At 40.9% G+C, this 22,310-nt stretch overlaps 1 long non-coding RNA gene across 1 annotated transcript; it reads left to right on the top strand.

The window, feature by feature from the left end:
• The first annotated feature begins 16,390 nt into the window (after positions 1–16,390).
• On the top strand, positions 16,391–20,289 carry LOC126410693 (uncharacterized). The gene is made up of 3 exons (XR_007575188.1): positions 16,391–16,554; positions 18,993–19,171; positions 19,958–20,289. It is a non-coding gene; the product is annotated as an uncharacterized LOC126410693 (long non-coding RNA).
• Positions 20,290–22,310: the final 2,021 nt, after the last annotated feature.

Raw genomic sequence — 22,310 nt, 5'->3', positions numbered from 1 at the left:
CATTTTTTCTTCAAAAACGAACCATTAGGGGTGATTTTGAGCATTTTAATTGGCCATTATCCCACCCTAAACCTCAAAAATGGATTTTCAGGCCTAACAACTAATCATACTCATTTCAAACCTATTTCTTTTTCAAAAAAATTAAAAAAAATTCAAAATTATTTGAAATTCATATGAAAATATTATAAAATTTTAAAAATTTGAGTTTTGAGTTTTGGCTCCAAAACTCTCTATAAATACCCCTATTTTCCCCCTTTTGGGCAAAGGAGCTAGCCCTTGGAAAAGCCCTAGTGCATTCTCATTTAAGGACTTCAGAGTTTGTTTTAAGCTCTCTTCCTCCATGTTCCCTCTTCCTCCATTTTCCTCTCATTCTTCTTCTTCTTCTCCAACTTGAGCAAGCTGGAACTCTTCAAGAGAGCACGAAAATCTCTTGGAAGCCTCTTCTTCATCACCTTGGAGCTCTATTCAAAGTGAGTCAAGGATCACTCGAAGCAAGAGTGATCATTTTTCCCTCAAATCGTTCTCTTAAAATATATGTAACCCACATTTTACTCCATGCTTTTCTTTATTTCTTCCCTTTTTCATCTTCCCATGACCATACAAGATAGCTCTAAAATCTCTATTTTAGAGTCAAGAGGCTATTCTTGAATGCACCGGGAGCATGAGAAGGTGAAGTGACATTTCATTTTATGATTGAATCATGCAATCTCTTTTCTTGAATATAGCCTTGTTTTGCTTCTTCTATTTTCTCTCTTCATCTCCTCATGGCCATATGAGATAGCTCTCAAATTCCATTTTAGAGTCAAGAAGCTATGCTCGAGTGCATCGGGGCATGAAAGAGGAGATGATATTTCATTTTATGGTTGCATCATGTTCTACGTTTTCTTGAATGTAGCCCTGTTTTGCTTCTCCTATTTTCCTCTCTTATTCATCTCCCCACTCTATTTTAGAGTCAAGAAACTATGTTCAAGTACACCAGGAGCACGAGAGGAGATGATATTTCATTTTTTGTTTGCATAATCTTCTATCTTTTCTTGAATGTAGTTTTGTTGTGAAGTTTTTCTTTCATCTCTTCTTCATCTTCCCATGGCCATATGAGATAGCTCTCAATCTCTATTTTAGAGTCAAGAAGCTATGCTCGAGTGCACCAGGAGCATGAGAAGATGAGATGATATTTCAATTTATGATTGAATCATGTTTTCTCTCTTTCTTTGAATATTGCTTTGTTTCAGGATATTATCCATGCATAGTTGGTTGATTTTTCATCTATATGTGAATGCACGGTGGGAATGAGAGTGTGGTTTGGGGACTCTTTATTTTTATGTTGGTTTTTTAGGTTGGGGCTTGTCCAACCTGAGGAACAAATATGTACATGTTCATATGCATTTGCATGTCATTTTGCGCTAGTTTCCTTTTTAATCATCCTATTAGGAACCCTAATGAGCATCTTATCGTATGGTTTGTTCTTCTTCCGTGCCCAATGGTGGAAGATGTATATTTCCTTGTAACCAACAAAATGATTATGCTTATGTTTATATATAAAAATATTTGAAATCATGTTTTTCAAAATATTTTCGATAGAACCATTTCTAATATGGCTTTGGAGACTTAGCTTAGGCTCTTGCATGAGTTCAAGCCCCCCTCCAGCCTACATCAAACTTGAAGTCGGTTATTTTAAGTTATTCCTTGATTTCGAATCTCATGAAAACTATGTATATACATGTTATATACATATATGTGCACATGATGATTCACTTACCTTTCTCTTTTTTTGTTTCCACATTCTATATTACAAACTTTCATATGCACAAGAATACATATATACATGTGTTCTATTTTCTCTTTCTAGAATCTTTTATTTCTCTTTTCAAGACAAATATCTTGCCTTACAAATTTTCTTATACATACACATACATATGTATGTATACATACGTATGTATATCTCTTTTCTTCTAAAATCTCTCTTTCTATTCAAATCAATATCATTTTTACAAACTTTCATATATATACTTATGTGGTGGTATGTACACGCATATGTACATCTTTTTCTCTCTTTCTTTCTCTTTATGAGAATATTTCATCTTTTCTATTCTTTTTAATATTTTCCTCTCATGATCTTTTTATTTACCGACTTCACTAAGACCAAAAAACAAGTAATGACCAAATATTGGATTCATACTTGATGGTCTACAACCCCAATCCTTTTTCAAAAACTTTTCATTCTTATATATGATAGTTATCAAAACAAAAATCTTAGATGTATGTGGTGGTAGGAATGTCTTTAGATTAATGTTGTGGTAGGAATGAATCATGTATGATCAATGCATTCATGCATCCACAATCACTTAATGTTACTTATGATCACAATATCTCTAAAGAACTTAACCAAGATGAGGTAGAACTCTAAGTAGGTAGTAATCGAATTAGAGCAAAACCTCAAACCTACTTAAACTCTTAAGAGAACACTACAATGACTTCAAAATGATTTCTCAAGTTTTCTAAATGATATTTACAAAAATTTCTCAATTTAATTTTTTCCTAAAATATTTTACATTCTCAAATAATGCTTCAAGAACCTTTTCAAAAGTTTGAAACATCAAACTTTCAGTACTCTTCTACACCGCATATAGAAAAGATGTTTAAGCCAAAATGAAATGCATCAATAATAGACATAGCTCTTGGATTGATTACCCCCGGTAAAGGCACCGGAAATGGTCGATCGGTACCAATGAGCGAGTCCATTTCTCTCTCATTTTTAAAACAAAACTCATTTTTCTAAAGCACTCCAAAACTAATACCAAGTTTTGTGGATGCGAACAGATGCATACACATCTCACCAGCAAGCACAAACACACACAGTGAAGCTGATAGCCCAACACCATGGAGTTTGGAGGTTCTTACGTTGTACCATGTGGTCTCATGTCAAGTTTCCATATCAATGTGATAGGAGTTCACTATTTTGCTGGTTGGCATGTGTGAGATTATAATTCTTATTCTCTAACAGCTCTTTTGCGGGGGTCATGATGAGGTTGGCATTAAGCCTTGATCTAAAGCATGCTGTGAGAAGTTACTAAGTGGAATCCATTGACGGTGATGAAAGTTATCCATAAATGGTTTATATGTAATTAATGGGGTCCTAGTGGTTTATATCCATAAGTGGAATCCACCAAGGTAGTCACTCAGCCTCGATCTAAAGCATACCTTGATGTTCATATGAGAACAATAAATGGTTTGTCTTTGTTTATGTGATAAACATTTGATTTTCATGACTACTGCTTTTGTATGTTCATATTAACCAAATCAGTTTCTTTGCTTTCAACCAGAAGGAAGGCTGATTTTGGACACATACATTTCTTTCCCAACTCATCACTTTACTGATTTTATTGCGTACTTTTTCTTTTTCTTGATATTTTTGTGCCGGAATCATCTATCTCTGCTCTGCCTTTCCACAAGTAGAAAAGTTTTTTCTCTATCGTCTGAAGCTTTGACTCCTCTTCGTTTTTTTCTCAAAATTGTATCCTTGTAGTGTGGTGCCCATGCTACAGCATAGCTAGTCCTAGAGATAGGAGATGTGGTGTGTCTCTTGTTTGATTCGCATTGGGTACTATTTTCCTTATGAATTGAGGTCTCAAAATTTAACTCTCAATGGCTGCCTGTTAAATGGATCGTATATACTAATCAAACCTTAGCAAACGGATAAGGGTTGTTCAACATACCAGATCCAAACACCTACATCCATGGACCATATCTATGTAGCGAAGCATGCGCCACTAGATCTGGAATTCCATGTCCAGACTCTCCCAAACAGGACCATATCACCCATTTTCAACAATTAACTCTTGCTCTCTCTCTCTCTCTCCTCGGACGACCTCCTCCGGCTCTCTCTCGCTCGGGCGGTCTCCTCTGGCCCCTCGGGCGGTCTACTCCGTCTCCGCCGGCCCCTCAGATGGCTCCGGCTCCTCGGGTGGACTCCTCTGGCCCCTCGGGCAGTCTCCTCCGACTCCTTCGGCGCCCCTCTGAGCATCACCGCCTCCTCACCCGTTCAGCGCCCTAAGCATTACCCGACCGGCATCCTCCCGCACCCCCTTGGCACCTAGAGCAGCTCCTCTCCCAGCAAGACTGGCGTCCTCCCGCACCCCCTTGCCACCCAAAGCTGCTCCTCTCCCCGAGCAATGCAGCTCTTCCCCTTTCCCTCTCTGTCGCTTGGGTCGCGCTGGAGCCGTGGGGCATCTCTCCTTCCACCTAGAGCGAGATGTGCAGTAACTGTTTGATGAATTGCCTGTGAGAAACAGGTCCTTTTTTGGTGCGTAGCCCTCACGTTGTGGGCTTTAGACCCGCCGCTTCACTCTTGCACGAGAGTGGTGTCATGGCAGCCCTTCCTCCTCCCCCGCCTTTACGACCGCCCTCGGGGGCTTGGGTTTGGGTTGGGGGTCCTAGTCTTTGTGGTATCAGGCCGGGTAACCCCCTCCCTCTTAATCGCTTGCTTTGTTGTGCGGCGATCAGTTTCCTTTGCTCGCCTGAGGGGGTCCATCAGGCTAGGGCATTATCTTTCAGTTGGCAATCTACTATCTTCAATTGTCTTTTAGCCGGCTCACTTCAGCTGAGAGACGCTCGCGGACTCCTCCAGGCTTTCCTCCAGACCGTGCGTTGTTGTTTTTTCCTTTTGCAGATGGGTGATTGTTCCTTGCGAATGAGGCTCCCCAAGGTGGTCTCCGTTAGTAGGCCAGCCCCTCACCTTGGTTTGTCCCCTCTTCCAGGTGTGCTTCCAGGCTTCGTCACCTTCTTTGGTTTGTCGCTGCTATCTGCGTCAGATGGGGCCAGTGGTGGTGTCAGAGGTGTGCTTCCTTGAACGGCCGCCGGGCCGTCACGTGTTCCCGATGCCATTTTCCTGCTTGTCAGAATGATCACGGCCTTTTTGGTCGGTAGCATGGCTTTGCAGTGGTCGCTTCTTCCTTCTGGGTCCAGGTTCCTCTGCCAGTTGTTCAGTGGTCTCCTTCTTCGGATGAGAGCTCTATGTTCTTTGGCTCTATCAGACTTCCTTGACTTGGGCCTGCTTGTACTTGTACGCGGGGTCCGCCTTTTTGATACAAGTTCTACATATCTTCAGCCCAGGTGATCCGCCACACCAGTGCTCTTCGATGGTCGAGCTCTCGCCTTCACAGCTTCCGCCCTTGCTTCCCTCACCGCGGACGCCAGCCTCTTCTCAGCAAAGGAGTCTAGCCTGCTCTTTGCCGCGCTCCCCTGAGCTACCCTGCTTGCCCCTTCCTTTTCCTAATTTGCGAGCTGGGGCTTCATGCGATTCCACCTTAGGATACCCCGACCCGGTGCTGTTTGCTGGTCAGTCTGACCTTGGCGATGTCCAGTCGTCCGCACCGTTACTTTCGGCTGCCCACTTGTCAGTAGGGGGTCGCCCCCTTAAGGTTGTTGTTGTTGCTCTCTCTTGTTCGACTGTGGCCTCCGTTGTCTTGGCCTCTGGCATTTCGTCACCCCCAGTTAGCCTTTCTCCCTCTGTTGCCTGTCTGTGGCTCTTCACCTTTGTTACTGGCCCCCCTATGCCCCACCCAGAACCTCCTCCTTTGCCTATCTGAATTGGGTTCCTTCAGTTTCTTTTGACAGTAGCTTTAGCACCGACTTGCCTTCCCTGCATATTCTGCTCCCTAGACTCAGTTGCGGCTCTCCTCAAAACCCCGCCTACCAGCCCCTCCCACCCGTTAGCCCTGCCCTCCCCACATCCCATGTGTTGACTCTTTTTCCCCCACCCTGTGGACTGATTTTGCATCCACCTCTGACTCCTTGTCCTCCCCTGCTCTATTGCCTAGTCCCACCAGTAGACCAGTTGTTTGTCACTCCCTGCTCGATAGGTTGCCACCTGTTGTCCCCTTGTTGGATGCTGAGTTAGGCATCTCCCTCCCGGATGTGCTTGCCGTTCTTAAGGTCTCTCTTCCACCAGAGGAACTTGATTTGTTGCGTTCCTCTTTTGTTGCCGCTGTGGCACCGGTCTCCCGCTCCAGCCTGTCCAAGTTACGGTGGGAATTGCATAGGATTGGCACTTTCGCAGCCTCCATCCTCCCTCCTGGTGCTGCCAGGGTGGCCAGGCGTGCGTCGCTTCACGTGGTTTCCCTATGAAGATTGCATGTTGGAATGTGCAGCTTCAGTGCCCGTTATCGGTGTAGATATCTCTCTTCTTGGGTCTGTCAGCATGGACCTTCGGTGCTAATCGTGGTTGAGACCAAGATGCCTATCATCTCTCACGCCTGTGTTCGTACTTTATTGCGTCAACCGTCCTTTGGGTTCCTTCCAGTTAGTGGAGCTGCTGGCGACATCCTGCTGGCTTGGTCTCTACCCCTTACGGGGGCTGTTGTGCATGTCAGTAGGTACTCTATCTCTGCTTCTCTCAGCGGATTCTGGCCCAATGGTTCGATCTTTGTTACTGCGGTTTATGGCCCTTGCGTTAGGGCTTTGCGTGGACAGCTGTGGGATGAGCTCATCAGGTTCGCCAGCTCGCAACTTCACCTTGGCTGCTGGCCGGAGACTTCAACTGTTTGCTTAGCCTTGCTGATTCATCCTCCCCTATCACTTTTGGCCTGTCTATGTCTCCATTTCGATCGTTCATTGATGATTTTGGTCGTTTTGACGTGCCTTCGACTAAGGGTACGTTTACTTGGTCCAACAATAGAAACCCTCCGGTCCTTCGTAGATTGGACCGTATCTTCCTTTCGCCTGAGTTGTTCTCTGCTTTTCCTTCGTCCTCCTTGGTTCTTGGTCCGAGGCACTTGTCTAATCACGTTCCGCTGCTCCTTTCCCTTCTTCGGGGTAGGGCTGGTATCGGGCACGCCAGGTTCCGTTTTGAGCTTTGGTGGCTCTGAGATGAATCCTTTGTGGCTACCGTCCCTAATTGGTGGGCTCGCGCCGTCAATGGCAGGTGGGTTGCTTTAAGGCTCTCGCGGAAGTTGCACTTCATCCGGAGGGAGGCCCTAAGCCTGGAAGCGCATTTTTTGGAGCAGCAAATTTTCGGAGGTGGCCGATTGGGATGAGGAGATCCTGTCCCTTAAGGCTCTGACATTATTTCTACGGATCAATCTTCTCGTCTCTTTTGTCTGCAGTGTCTTGCTAGGAGTGGCGGATTAGGGAGTCTATCCACTGGCAGCAGTGCTCTAGGCTGGGTTGGCTTGCGCATGGGGACCAGAACTCTAGATTCTTCCACTTGGCCTCCTCTCAAAGGCTCCGTCAGACGTTGCTCCAGTCCTTGGATATCGAGGGTGGTGTTTTTCTTGCCGATGACATACTTCCGGCTCTAAGTGCTCATTTCTGGGATTTCTACTCTAAACCTCTTCGCTTTCGTGCCCCCCTGCCGGATTTTCATGTCTCCTCTCTCTCTGTCTCTTGTGAGATATCTCTTGAGCGGCCCTTCCTGCACCAAGAGATCAAGAACGCAGTCTGGGCCCTTGATTCCGGTAAGGCACCCGGCATTGATGGTTTCCCTGTCGAGTTTTTTCGTACCTTTTGGGAGGTTTGTAGCGCTGATGTGTTTGCGTCTGTGATGAGTTCGCTTCCAATTCCATTTTCCTGAAGGAATTCAATCGGGCTACCTGCGTCTTGGTGCCTAAGCGCCCTAACCCTACGGACGTCACCCACTTTCGCCCGATCTCCAACCGAGGCACACCTTGCAAGATTATTGCTAAGTTGCTCTCTTTGTGGCTTGCGCCTATCATGCCTTCTATCATTAACCCCTTCCAGGTTGCTTTCGTCAAGGGTCGGCGTCTGCAGGACGCGGTTGTCCTTAGCCAATGAGGTTGTTGACTCCCTTTACTGTCTACGGCTTCCTTCATTCATCCTTAAGTTGGACATCTTTAAGGCGTTTGACTCAGTTAGTTGGGAGTTCCGTTCTGACCTCCTCGCCCGTCTTTCTTTTGGTCCTTCGTTTAGACAGTGGATCCTGTCGCTTATCACTGAGGCCCAACTTGCGGTCTCCTTCAATAGGAAGTGTGGCGATTTCTTCTATCTCAAGCGTGCCCTCCGTCAATGTTGTCCGTTATCGTCCTTGCTTTTCAACTTGGTTGTTGAGAGCTTTTCTGCGCTTTTTCATCACGCAATGGTCGTTGGCTTCCTCACACCTGATTCGCTCTCCCACTTACAGACCTTCTCCACCCTTCAGTATGCTGACGACTTTCTCCTGTTTGGCAATGCTTCCTGCCAACAGATTGTGAGAACGTGGCTCATCCTTTAGGTTTTTGAGCTCATCTCGGGTCTTTCTATCAATTCTGCCAAATGTTACCTTTCCCTCATCCACGCGGATCCGGCCACGATACTTCTCGCAGAAGCTTGCTTTAGGTGTAAGGCTAGTAGCCTGCCCATGGACTACATAGGGCTTCAGATTACATTATTGCCTCCTGCACCCTCTTTTTGGAATGGACTGGAGCAGAAGCTTAGTAATCACCTTCAGGGTTAGCAAGGAAAGTTGCTTTCTCTCCCAGGTCATATTACTCTAGCTAAGCACTGCCTTGCATCGGTTCCTCTCCATGCTTTGGCTGTCTATCGGTCTCCTGTGGCTGTTTTGAGTAGGTTTGACAAGCTTATTCGTAAGTTTATTTGGAACGGTGATCGACCTTCAGATCGCTTTGCGTATTGGGATGTAGTTGCCTTTCCACGTCTTCTTGGGGGTGCTGGGGTTACCAACCTTAGTCGGGCTTGCGAGTCTTCCCTGTGTTCTTGGTGGTGGCGGTTAGCGACTGAGCATTCTCCCATCACCCAATTCATTAGTTCCAAATTTGACCTGTCTTCCCCTAGCGTCTGAAATAGTTCTATCTCTCACACCTCCCCCTCTCACTTTTGGTGCGACATGCTTTCTGTCCTTCCTCTTTTCCTTCACCTTGCTGACCTCTCATCATCCACGTCCCCATCCTAGACTCTTTCACCTACCCGTGAGTCCACTTTTTCTTCTTGCTACCTGGTCTCCTTTGGTCCTTCTGTCGCGTCGCTCCCACCCTATTCCCTTTGGTCTCCTGATCCCTCTCCTCGTGCTATTGCTTTTGTCTGGCTTTTTCTTACCGTCCATATCAAGACCACCTACAGTGCCTTGGCATCAGTTTGGCTAATCAGTGTCCCCTATGTCTTGTCGCGACTGAGTTTCGGGTCCACCTTTTTACTTCTTGCCATTTTTTCTCTAGTGTTCTTGCTTCTACTTGGTCCTCTATTGTTAGTAGTCTTTCAAACCCACCATCCATTCATCTTCTTTTCCTCTTTTGTCCTTCCCCCCACCTGTCTGCTTCCTGGGGTCATGTCTGGAGGTTGTGGCTCATTTCAGCTTGGTGGCACATTTCGGAGGAAAGCAGCAACAGGGTCTTTAGGGGCACCTTCTCTACGCCAGATTCTGTAGCTCGTCTTGTGCAAGGGGATGTCTAGTTTTCCATTCGGTTGAAGCGCTGCTGCCCATCCACGGCTGGGTGACTGTGTCGCTCCGTCTTTCCTCTCTCTCTTATTTTTCTGTGCACTGTTTTGTATATTTCGTCTTCCTGCTTCTGTTTTTGCGGTTTGTTTTATGCGGATTGTTTTTGTACCTAGGGGACCTCTTGTCCCCAAATTTTGTTATATATTCCCATTTTATCGGCTCTCTCTCTCTCTCACACACACTCTCAAGCATCTCCGACCTGAGTACTACTGCCCATCTTCTTCCTTGACATATTAGGTCTTCTCGATACGAAGTTACCGAAGGGATCCGTTCAAGGTATTGATGGAACTTGTCTTTGTCCAACGTCTTCTTGCTGTCCCTATGAAAAACGTCTTCTTGCTGGGCATATTGGGTCTATAAAACGTTATTTGCTTGTTTGTCTTTGTATGTCCTTTTTGTCTTTGTATGTTTTTTTTTTTCTTTTTGTACGTCTGGCTGCCTCTTAAGTGCTTGATGAAATGATTGTGTTAAAATCAGTCTTGGATTTAAGTGATTTCCTTTTTGTTCTTGAGCCACTTTTCTACACTTTAGTGCCGTCTTCTTACTGCTGCCTGTTACATGTTTCTATGTTACTTTGCATCATCACCTATTCTTGAATATTTACCTTTCTCCTAGTTATATTTGCTCGTGCATTATAGTAGCCACCACAGAGGCTGTACGTGCAGAGGTGTGGGTGGGGGTTTGGGAACAGATAGTTTTAGACAAAATCTTTTTCAGCCTGGTGTTCGATCAGTTTCTTGCTAAAACTCATTTTGGCATCTCTTACTGAACTAGCCATACCATGTAATACTCTCATTTCAAAAAACTGTTATACTCAAGTCCATTAAAGGTTGGAGCTTAAGCACGTCTTGATGCTTGTTATTGGTTGACGAAAAGAGTATAGCTGATTTGCAGTGTGATTTGATTCTTTGAATTTGTGACCTACAGATTATCGAACGTATGCAATTAAGTTAAGGATGAATCAAACTGTTCTGAAGGCTAACTTCCATTACTGTAGTCTTGTGTTCTGAAGGCTAACTTCCATTACTATAATCAAACTGTTCTTGAACAATTGCTGTCATCAGGGCCTTTTAGGTGTAATATGTGTATGTCCCAATATATTTTTAGTTTTTTTTCTTGTTATGCTTGGGCACTTTTTGGAGTTGTTATTCGGCTTAATGACATTAATGATGATAATTAGAGTGAGAACATGTAAGTTCTCAAGTTTTTGAACTTTATCCATCTATAAGGAATACTTGAAAGCATGAGTTTCAACCAACTGGACAGGCCAGCCTAAAATAGAAGCTGCTCCTGCCACATGCTACAGGAGCCCACATCCGCTGCCACAAGATCTAAAACTAGGTAAACAGCTTCCTTATAGAACTCTGTCAACCAGCACATGACGCTGACTCTTGGTTTATGCATTTAACAAGGTTCAATAGAATGTGCTGCAAATTCTCCTATATAAAGTTTCCCTGAAGTGTTCAAAACCTACTTAAACTTAATTTTCTCACCCCACTACTATCAAGTCAGCAGCTTCCCACATGATTTTCATGCACTTTCATGCTTAGTGCATTACCACTTCATTAAAACATAAATTTGTGAATATTTTGTTTGCGAGTGACCTAAATTTGGGTGCAGATTTGGGGTAAGACATGCTATAAGTAAGGTTCGGTAGAATGGGCAACAAATTCTCCTATATAAAGTTTCCCTGCAGTGTTTAAAACCTACTTAAACTTAATTTTCTCACCCCACCACTATCAATTCAGCAGCTTCCCACATGATTTTCATGCACTTTCATGGACGATTCAAGAAATACTTTGTAAATATTTTGTTCGTGAGTGACCTAAATTTGGGTCCATATTAGGGTAAGACATGCTATAAGTAAGACATCTACATGGGTATGTAGATGGATTTTTACCATGTGTGCTGGCTGTTGTGTGCACTTAAAACATAATGGTAACATAAATGCATCCTGTTCTATCAGTGTGGTCAGGTTCCCTTTTTTTTTTTTTTTAAAGACTGTGCTTGTATTTGTTGTGGTACTTCTTCATTGTAAAAAGGCACTTTCACTAGACTTTTAGGAGGTCTTGGTTTTATTGTTGTTTTATTAGATTTGTAAGTTGTAATATGAATTATGATTATAGCATTTTCTTTATTGACTATGATGTAGATATGGACTCCTCTAAAGTCGAAAAATTTAAAATTTTGAGATGGTTGACTACGCATGATGAATATTTGGTTCAAGTAATGCTTGAACTGTCTTGCATAAAAGGGAGGAAGGTCCAAGGTGGCTTCACACATAAAGGATGGAACGATATATCAAGAAAACTGCAGTAAAAAAATTTGGACCAGAATTTGGAATTGGTAAGTTGAAAAATCATGTAAAATATTTGAAATGCCGCTCAAGCATGTGCAAGGCCTTGTTAAATTACAGAGGAATGCTTTTTCTAAATAAGTGGAAGCCATTTTTTAGTTAGGCAAAGAAAAGAAAGCAAGAAAAAGGGGACTTGGGGGCAGACATAAGATAGGAAAAGAGACAAACAGCTAGGAATTTGAATGTGAAACAGTGATTGTGGCAGAGATATTAACAGTGGCTTTGTGGGGACAACGTAACACTTTTTAACTTTCAATTTGTACTCGAAGTTTCAATTTATATGCCATTCTACCAATTCTAACTGCTGCTTTGAAAGTTCGAAGAATCATTTCTCGTTCTTAAATCATTTTGGTTTGAGAAACTTGTGTATCCAATTTAGCCGACTTGCTGTTTGGCACAATCAATCGCTTTCGAAAGGCAAGAGAGAATTCGAGAAACTGAGCATAGTTGCGGCGATTTGGCTATTCGTCTTCTTCCAGTAATTCCTGTGCTGAAGACAACTTTCTGTCCCTGCACGTGGACTCCATCCTACCGAATTTATGTTCTTGTCATCAATGAAGTCCACTAAAAAAAAAAAACGAAATGTGCCGCCTTCCCCTCGTCACATTCGAAGAGCTTATGGCGTTGGCTGGATTGCCAAATGCGGCATCCACAACATGGTTGGACGTGACGGAGTCACGGACAGTGGTGGAGCCAGTTCTTCACAAACGTTATTTGTTTTTACATTACCAATTTGATATATTTTAGTGTTTATATATATAGGTGCCCCTAAAATTATAAAATTTATTGAATTAGTGCCCACACCAGTCAAAATTTCTAGCTCTGCTAGTGGTCACGGAAGATCTTAGCGAAATCAGGGTGGTAAGTGATGAATTTTTCAAAGATCTACTTAGAATTGAGGTCGGTTCTGGAGAAATTCTGAAGGGCATGGATCAGGGCCCAAGTTTGTCTATGGATGAAAACATACTGTTAATTCAAGGAGATGAGAGGTGTCGTTTCTTCCCCTGACCCTGATAGCGCTCTGGTGCCCAATGGTTTACCTGCATCAGGGAAAGCCTGAGGAGGAGGGAACGAATCTAGATGCTCAAAAACAAATAGTAGCAAACAGGAAAGCAAAAGTGGCCGCATTGAGAGCAACATCGGTGGGGAAAGGCCGCAACAGTCACAGGGCTGTGCAATGGCCCTGGTCCGATTTTAGTAGAAAAGAAATACAATATTTATATTAAATATTAAATATCATATTTATAATAAATATATAATAATATATATTAAATATAATTTTGTAATATATATCAAGTCAGGCGTGACAGCCTGACCAGCCGGGTACCCCTAAATGTCATTGGGTACCTTGGCAGGTGGCCATTAACAGACAGTGATGAGAGATGGAGAAGGTCAAGAGCCGTGAGAAAGAGACTAGAGGAGGAGGCAATTGTTGCCAACAAAGAGGGCCAGCACGAAAATGGAAGAAAGTAGAGCATGAGAAGGAAATCATGGAAAGATGTCCGCCGGCTGCGAATGCGATGGCCGCTAGAGGCCATTAGGCGGGGAGAGAGAGAGATAGCGACAGATGTAAAAAGTGGAACTCATTACTAAATATACTTAAATATAAACCAAGAAGTAAGTTGTCAATAAAAACAGTGACATATTGTTCCTTACCTATCAAAAATATTGAATATATATATATATATATCTTTCTCATTGCCCCCTTCTACCGATACCCATAGTCTGAATATAGAACATTGAGCACCCATTTCACAAGTCCATGTTTCATTCGAATTTGGAGCAACAGGTATATTGTACCACTGGAGTATGACTGAGTATTAATATAATGCAGATCTGGGATCCATTATTTTGTATCAGATACGTATAGTAACAGATCCTTTGGAAGGTGATATGGTTTCAGCTCAACCTTGTGGCCCACCATTAATGCAATATAATGTGTCCTATATCTTCATTTGCAAAATCAGAGGGAGTCTTCTTTTGTAGTTCAATTCATACTTGGACGAAACTGGGTTTCCTCCCAACTACTTCTCATTCAGACTTCGATGCAGACTCTCCACTATGTTTATTTAAACCATAAATATTTAATGTCGAATTTGTTACTCATGTTTAATCAACTTATGTCCAACAGCTTCAAATCTCGCAACGTCAGTCATTCCATTCGATCCAATGGTACAAAATATGGTGAAAAATCGATACTTGTGTTTCTTCTTTTGTACTGAAAATATGTTTTACCAGCTGCCTACAAATTTGATGTAGGTAAGTATGGCAGCTGCTTAGCCATCGGTTCAATTTGAGTCATTAATCACAAACCTTGGTACAACATCTACATCACATCCATGGGATCAGGTTGATTTATAAAATAGATTATGTGGAGTGATTTATAAGTCATTTCATCAAGTTGGAAGAAGATTTCTTCAAAATCAAAATGACTTGTATAAAGGCTAAAAATTGTGACCTTTATCTCTTTCATAAGAAGACAAAATTCAAAATTTCAAAAAGTACAAGGCTAATTTTGGTAGTAAATTGGGTTCTTGAGTATTGTAACTCGGAATTATTTTTGGAGTTTATCTAGTTGACAAAAAAAATATGGTTGCCACAGATTAGTAAAATTGTGCCTCATGTGTTCACCATTCATGAAATTATATTAGCCTAAAGAGTTGAGTGTAGCATAAATATTCGGTCCCAAAAATTGAAGCATATTATATATTAAAATCAGATTCAGATCCTTTTCAATTCGATGCAAGATCTGATTAGAAAGCCTCAAAGAATGGGCAGTTTTTTTACAATCAGCCATAAGTCGGCCAATTCTTAGAATCTGTCGTTAACTTTTTTTTTTTTTTAAATCAGCTGCTTTATAACATTATTAAAGGAGTTAAATATAATAAATACAGGAGATGGCTAACCGTTTCAGTGCTTAATTAAAGCAGGTGACCGTTTTACTGTAGGCATTTTTTCAACCAGCCCCTCCTTTCCTGCCCATGCTTAAACTTGTAGTGACACGAGAACATTCGCGTCAGAAAATCTACAGCCGGGTTATAAAATTAGACGGGCCCACCTCTTGTTCACATATTTTTTTACTTATTTTCTCAATCATATTCGTTCAAAGGCATGTTCCTCTCGCTCTCTCTCCTTCATCCTCTCTCTCTCTCTCTCTTTCCCAATCAAAATTTTTATAGGGTATTTAATTGTAATATAATCTACTGCTTCCCACCTAAACATAGAGCAGCATGATCTTAGTTATGATTTGTCAACAACTCCCAACAATGAATGAGGTTGAATCTAAGAAAACTTGCTTGGTTTGCATTTATCTCTCTCTCTCTCTCTCTTTCTCAATCAAAATTTTTATAGGGTATTTAATTGTAATATAATCTACTGCTTCCCACCTAACATAGAGCAGCATGATCTTAGTTATGATTTGTCAACAACTCCCAACAATGAATGAGGTTGAATCGAAGAAAACTTGCTTGGTTTGCATTTATCTCTCTCTCTCTCTCTCTCTCTCTATCAAACTTTGATTCTACATGGGTATGTAGATGTTTAGAGATTAATTATGAAAATATACTTGTAAATAGTTGAGATAATATTTGTTTCCTTTTTCTTAATAAAATTTTTTATTGAGTGAAGAGAATGAGCAAAAAAAATGGTTAAGAAGTTAAGAATCAAATTGAAGTTTTACACCTTGAAGTAATTAGAGCCAAACTTGGCGATTATGATCCAAGTCACCGATTTAGAGCGTTAGCACATTCTTGGCCGAGCCATCCCTTTTTGGTGCTAACTCACTTGGGTCCTGACTGATAGTCTAATGTGATTCCTGACTCGGGCGATTCAACTCGCCAAGTTTGTCAACAATTGTTGAAGTGCAGGCATTGTGATACCGACCTGCACCCATTTCCATTTAACAATATAGAGAAGTTCATATTGAATTGTTTTCGGTTTGGTAGTTTTTACTATCTCCAAGAGAATTTTCCATGTTAATTTGGTGCGCGCCTCATTGTTATTTGTTTCCTTGTATTTTTGTTCGCTTGCTCATACGCTCTCTCTTAGACGAGAAGGTTTTGTACTCTGGTGTTTGTTTTTGGATGGCAAAAAGTTCTATTGAAGGGATGCAGGTAGAAAGAGTTGTTTTATTTTACTTTTTGACCTTTGCAACAATTGATGTTGTAAGTGTATTGATCTGAAGTAATGCATTAAGCTTGTGAAGCGACCCGTATTGCAACAATGTGTAAACATCAAAATGAAAAAATGTTAAGCATATAATATCCTGAAAAATAATGTGACAAGTAAATAAAACATCAAAAAATAACTTCTTTATGTTTACTTAAACCTTTTTTTAAACTTATTTTTGACTTTAACCTCTTGAAGGAATAATAGATTATTTACCAATAGAGCTTGTTCCTTTTTTTTATTTTTTTTTACGATGAACAAATGAAGGATTGATTTATGGTAAACATTTTTTTCAAAAAACTGCAATAGACGGCAATTGTCAATTCTATAAATTAAAAGGGGCCTAACAAAAATGAAGAGGATAATGAAAGCCCGTAAAAGGAGGGCCATCCACTCATTCTCTCCCCGTCTCTCTCTCGTTCTCTTTATTTCTATAAGGCTCTTCAATATCGTGGTTCTTCCTGCAGGTTTACTTCGACCAGTTTTTGAACCGTGGGTTCTCCAAGGAAGGGCGATTGATTTTTTAAGGAATCAAGGCAGAACAATTTCTTCACGATCAATATTGGTGGGCTGGTAAGGCAAGGTAACTGCTCCATTTCTCATCTTCAACAATTTTTGGTTACACAATTCACTATTTCATTTAGAAGTGATATAGTATAGTGCATTGTTGGGTGAGTAGGAAGAATATTTTATCTAACCACCCAACAAGAGAAGCACATGCCCTTAGCATTCAAAGCTGTGTAAATGCTTCCATTGACATCTTGTTTTTATCAAGATAACAAATTTTTCTCTCGAGATGCATAGCATAGCTGATCGGACTGGTAGGCTATTGAAAGTCTTGTTTTTAATTCAATCTCATAGACACTACTCTACTAGACCAGTAGCGGAGATACATGACTGCTCAAGTGGGACACTATCCAACGGCACCAGCCCAAGAAAAATTGTATTGGAAGGGCCACAATCACATTGTGGTGACTCAAAAAGTAGATAGGATGCTTAAAAGGAAAAAGGGAATGGACTTTGGCCTCAAAAGAAAAGAAAGAGGAAGGTTTTTTCACCTCTTCATAGTATTTTCTCCATTACATCAAATTCTTGATATATGTTTTTCCACATTACACTGTGATGCATACATTTTTCTTCATCTTTCACTCGAGGGTCGAGAGTTTTCAGTACTATTGATGCCGATGTAACGTGCAGAACGGGAACGGCCTGTTCCGCGTCCTGTGCATGGCGCGTTTGTAGAGCCTGCGGTCCCCATACATATTTCCACATGACGCCATTAAGTAACAACGTCTGTCCCCTTGTACTTGCAGCGTGTCTTTGTCTTTGACACCGCAAGCCAAAGGCATCTTTTGTCCTTCACAAGGCCGTCCAACCTCAAAAGGACAAAGTGCGCCACCACTTCATTTTTGCGGATATCGTGCAATTATTATCTAAACCGTTTTGGACTGGGTGCTGATCCGAACCTTAATCGCATGCTGGTATTTTGAAAACAATATGAACATGCCCAGGAATATAATGAATATTAAAAAAAATAGTATCCAATGGGATCAGATCTTGGACCGGATTTAAAGTAATTAAAGTTTAATTTTATTTTGCTAGGGTTGTGAGGACATTGAGGTTTTTGATATATGATGGATTTGTGTATTTCCTTAAAAATGTTAGATTCCTAAGAATAAGGAAGAGAATTTTTTTCTTGACAAATTGATGAAGATAGTGCTAATTTGTTTATGGGTTGGATCTACACAGTCACCGATCAACTGATTGTGTGGCTCGTGTACAGGTTGGTCCATGGTCTAGCCAGAGTCAGCTCAGACCCAGCCCAGTCCTCAGTCTGTGGAATGATGACTAACGTCCTTTCCCAGTTTTGATTTGGACTTTGCAATATTCCAGTCAGAAGCACGGGCAGAGCCAGGATTTCATCTTAGGAGGGTAGAACAATCATGCCACCACCAAATTAAATTTTCCAAATTTTTTAGTGGGGGCCAACCTCTATTTTTTATGAAAATCGTACTGGGGCAGAACTAATAAAAAAAATTCATTCATACATAAATTTGAAAATTTTGAAACTTGAGGAACGGCCATGGCCCCTGCCAGCCCTCCCTTCCCTTCACCCTGGTTGGAGGAGATATATAGTCACCGTCATCTATAAAGTGTTACATTTTTCTTTGTCTTCTGTCTAGGGAGTCCAATGAGTTTTCATTAAGAGTGGTGCTCATGAGAATTGAACCCTCACCATCTATCTAGAAATCAAGGTCCAAACTTTTTGCTACACTAATCTCTTGGTTTTGATAAGTTCATTTCATATTGTAGTGCCCGCACTAGACCTAGGTGGGTGACCTAAGGGCCCTTCATCCAAAAAAATCCTAGCTTTGGCACTAGCACTGACAAAAGAAGAAAGACAACCTCCTTGACTCAAAAAGCACTTGGAAAACTTTGCTTTTTCTGTTCAGATTGGCAGGAACAAGCATGATTTGTCTACCATTCAGACAAAGAAGTGGCATTCGGTGTTGGGCACGACCCTTCCTTTTATTTAGTATCAATACACACTCGTGCAGTGCGCTGGTCCTAGTAGACAGGGTCATAAGGGGCATTTGATAGTCTTAATTGTGATTCTAGAATTAAAATTCTAGAAATAATATTCCACCTCAAACTGGAATTAGAATAAAAATTCCAATTCTAGTTTCTCTTTGCATATGATAGTATGGAATTTTGAATCCAAATTTTGACAATGATGTGTTTGATTGATAAACAGGAATTAAAGTTCTATAATTGATCAATTAAAACAATGTGTCCTAAGGACAGATGAAAAAATTATAAAATTCTGGAATCATCATAATTCCACCAACCTAGGATAGAATCTCAATTCGGGAATTTTGATTCAAGAATGAGCCTATAATTACTAAAATCAAAATTCTTTGTTTAATAATGTTCATTTTATCAAAAATTAATTCTAGAATTCCACAATTCCATCCTCATCAAACACCCTTTAAATAAATAAATTGCTACATGGTTTTGCAGGTGAAACAAAGATGAGGGTTGCGGTGATTGGCGGGGGAGTGAGCGGCCTGGTTCCGGCTTATATCTTGGCTAAGGCCACGTGGTTCTCTACGAGAAAGAAGAACACTTGGGTGGCCATGCTCAGACCCGTCCATGTCAATGGTGTCGATTTGGACCTTGGATTTATGGTGTTGAATGGAGTATGACAATATTGAACCCATACATGTCTCCTTGTTGTTCTTATTCTTCTGCTCATAAACAAGCATAAACTTAGTGTTGTAATTGATCTCCAGTTGAACTGTATTGAAATATGTAAAAAATTAGATTAGGTCAAAATGGGTATAGTAAAAAGAAAAACAAAAACGGCAACACCATATCGTAGTTGTTTACGTTCCTATATGCACTTTCATATACACATTAAATATGTAGATTTTACGTGCACCAGTCACTTGTGTTAGATAATTTGCAAGTAAAAAATTGTTCCTGCACTCTCAATTTTATTGCAGACTTTTCTTGGATTTGACAAGAAAATGAATCATGCCAACAATCGGTCTGTCTGTTTAGTTAGGTGGTTGAACTTAAGCCTTATAAGTCAAGGTCCAAGAGTCAAATACCAATATTTTTAGGTAAAACAGGGCATGGGTTGCATCTCTTGGTATAAAGTATAAACATGCAGAGACCGTAGGAGTTTGATGTCCGAGGAGCAAAAACTCTCCTTGCCTTCTTTTTTCTTGGCTCTAGGCCTAGGGCTGTTTCGGTACCTGGGCTGGAGACGTACACCCCATCAACTAGAGTGCCATTGTTTTCACAATTTGCAGTCCAGAGGAATGGTGGCCACAAAATCAAACTGTTGACAGGAATTTCTCTAGCTAACCAACTGTACTATCTCTTTGAGCAATCATAAGTATAACTTTCAGAATTAATTCATATACAATCTTATTTTCTAGTGATCATGTTAATGAAATTGACTTAATGTTTGTGTTCAGGTAACGTATCCCAATATGATGGAGCTTTTCAAAAACCTCGGAGTTAATGTGCAAAGAAGCGACATGTCCTTCTCAGTGAGTTTGGATGAAGGTATGACATGTGAGTGGGGGAGTAGGAATGAGCTGTCTAGCCTTTTTGCCCAGAAGAAAAATGCCTTTAGACCTTCCTTCTATTGAATGCTCCGAGAGAATCAAATTCAAAAGCGACGTCTTGAGGTAGGCTTCAAAATCAATGGATGGCTTTTTCTCAATGAAAAAATCCCTGTTGCTCCAGTTAGGTCTCATACTTGTCGATGAAATTACTTTTGGCCAATTTATTGTAAATAAAAAACAAGGGCATGTTCGAATTTGGATATGAAGTAATCTCTTTCTTGTTATCCTTATTAACCGATAGGTTGTAGGTAAACCGAGATTGTGCACAACTAGTGCTTGTATAATAATATTACACCAACATAAGTGCACTAGCAGGTGCTTTAATATCCGAGCACTTTACTTCTTTTCAATCTCCTAAGAGAATCAATTTGAGATCCTGCAGAAGAGATGCCAACTATTGGAATATAACTTAACTAATATTCAAATAAAAGCCATATTCAAATATTAAGATTCAGTAATAATATTCACATACTATTTGTAATCTTATACAAATGTACTATTGGTTTTTTTTGGCTCAGTGTACCAAAAACATGCTTTTCATGTGCACTAAAATTTTGATGTGGTTTTATATTTGTAAATTAGCTCACATGTATTTCATGGATTTGTACACCTACCGTACATATTATTTTATAGATTTGCCACAACATCATCTTAATCCTAACACATATCTCACTCGACATTCTTGACTGACTCGAAACCATGTCAAAACCATTCGATATAAGAAAAAACCTTAGGCCATGTTTGAATACATGCTATTCCATTGTAGAAGTGGAACCGTGATTCAAAATCAGGGAAAGTTCTGTGGCAAAACAAACATGGAACTTTGATTCTGGGTGTTTTTGCTTTGTTATGGTACTTTTGTTTCACCTAAACAAGTTGTACTTTTGATAGAGAGAGGGGTTGTTGTTACAGTTCCAACAAAAGAGGTGTAGCAAAAGTTTCAGGTCATCATACAAGAGGTGGTAGGTACAACTTGGAACTTTTGTTTGACTTGACAACTGTTTGTTAGTATATGCTGGACATTTTACTACCACTTTCCTATGATATTTGATTGACAAACAAAGGAATGCAAAATCAAAACCTGGATGTTGTGATTAAACTAGCATATTTAACAATAGAAGCAGCTTGAAGTCCTGTGGTTGAAGATGAACCCTAAGATGAACCTGGACTGGAAGTGCATATAAATGGAGAATTTCTCCTCATTTGCATTTTGTTCCCTAGACCTTTCATACAGAACATCATAATAAATTGGGCAATAGAAAATACTACCTTGAAAGAACCATAAATTTCCCACATGACACTAGTGTCCGAATCATGATAACATGCAGTGGAAGACCACATGTCAGCAGACCCCACAAACCAAGGTAGTTCCTAGCCAACAAGATGAACAATGTTCACCTAAGAGCTATTTTTGCAACTCGCTAATAGACAAGCAAATAAATGATGACCACCAAAACAGAACAGCAAACCTCAAAAACAATTTCTCCCAATGACTATATCCGAACATGACACAACCAGTAGAACCGTGGACTTTTTCAGATTTTATTTATCAAAAAATTGAGTAAAGACTATGAAAAATGAAAACCAAGCAACTAAGTCAAATTTTGTTGTTAAAGTGAATTGCATAGCCAACTAGTTCAAGAGTTCTAGAAAGCAAGCTGCAGGACAATTGTGGAAAGTGGAATATAAGCTAATCCCATAAGGAAGATGACAAAACTCTCAAGAAGAATGAAAGCAATAAGAAGCATTGGTTGGTTGAAGTGGTACTAAATCAAAGAAGGCACTGTCATTTGCACGTACCTTGAGCAACATGAGAACAACCTTGACCTTGATCGCAATGAGACAGTTGGACAGTTCATCAAGTCACTGGGTTACTCTGATTCATTTCAGGACCATTATTTTGTAAGTCATGACCAACCTGTTCGCCTCCATTTTATCTTACTTCATCTTGCATTGACAACCATAACTTGAATCCAAGTGTTGAATCGTGAAAAAGATGTGCTTGGGCTGCAGATCCCGATGTGTTCCTCAGTTTGGTGGTGCTCCTCTGAACAAATGCTTAACTGCTATGCTTACTGTGTGCTCTCATTCTGCCGAAACCATCATGCTCTTCAGGTGCCTTTAACCTCCTCATTCAGGAAATTTTTGCTTCAGTTATTTGGGTGGAAGAGGAAGGAAACGAGACCCTTGTCAGAAGGCT

The sequence above is a fragment of the Nymphaea colorata genome, chromosome 13 (genome assembly GCF_008831285.2).
Source record: "Nymphaea colorata isolate Beijing-Zhang1983 chromosome 13, ASM883128v2, whole genome shotgun sequence".
Classification (NCBI taxonomy): domain Eukaryota; kingdom Viridiplantae; phylum Streptophyta; class Magnoliopsida; order Nymphaeales; family Nymphaeaceae; genus Nymphaea; species Nymphaea colorata.
This window is presented reverse-complemented; position numbering and strand designations above follow the sequence as displayed.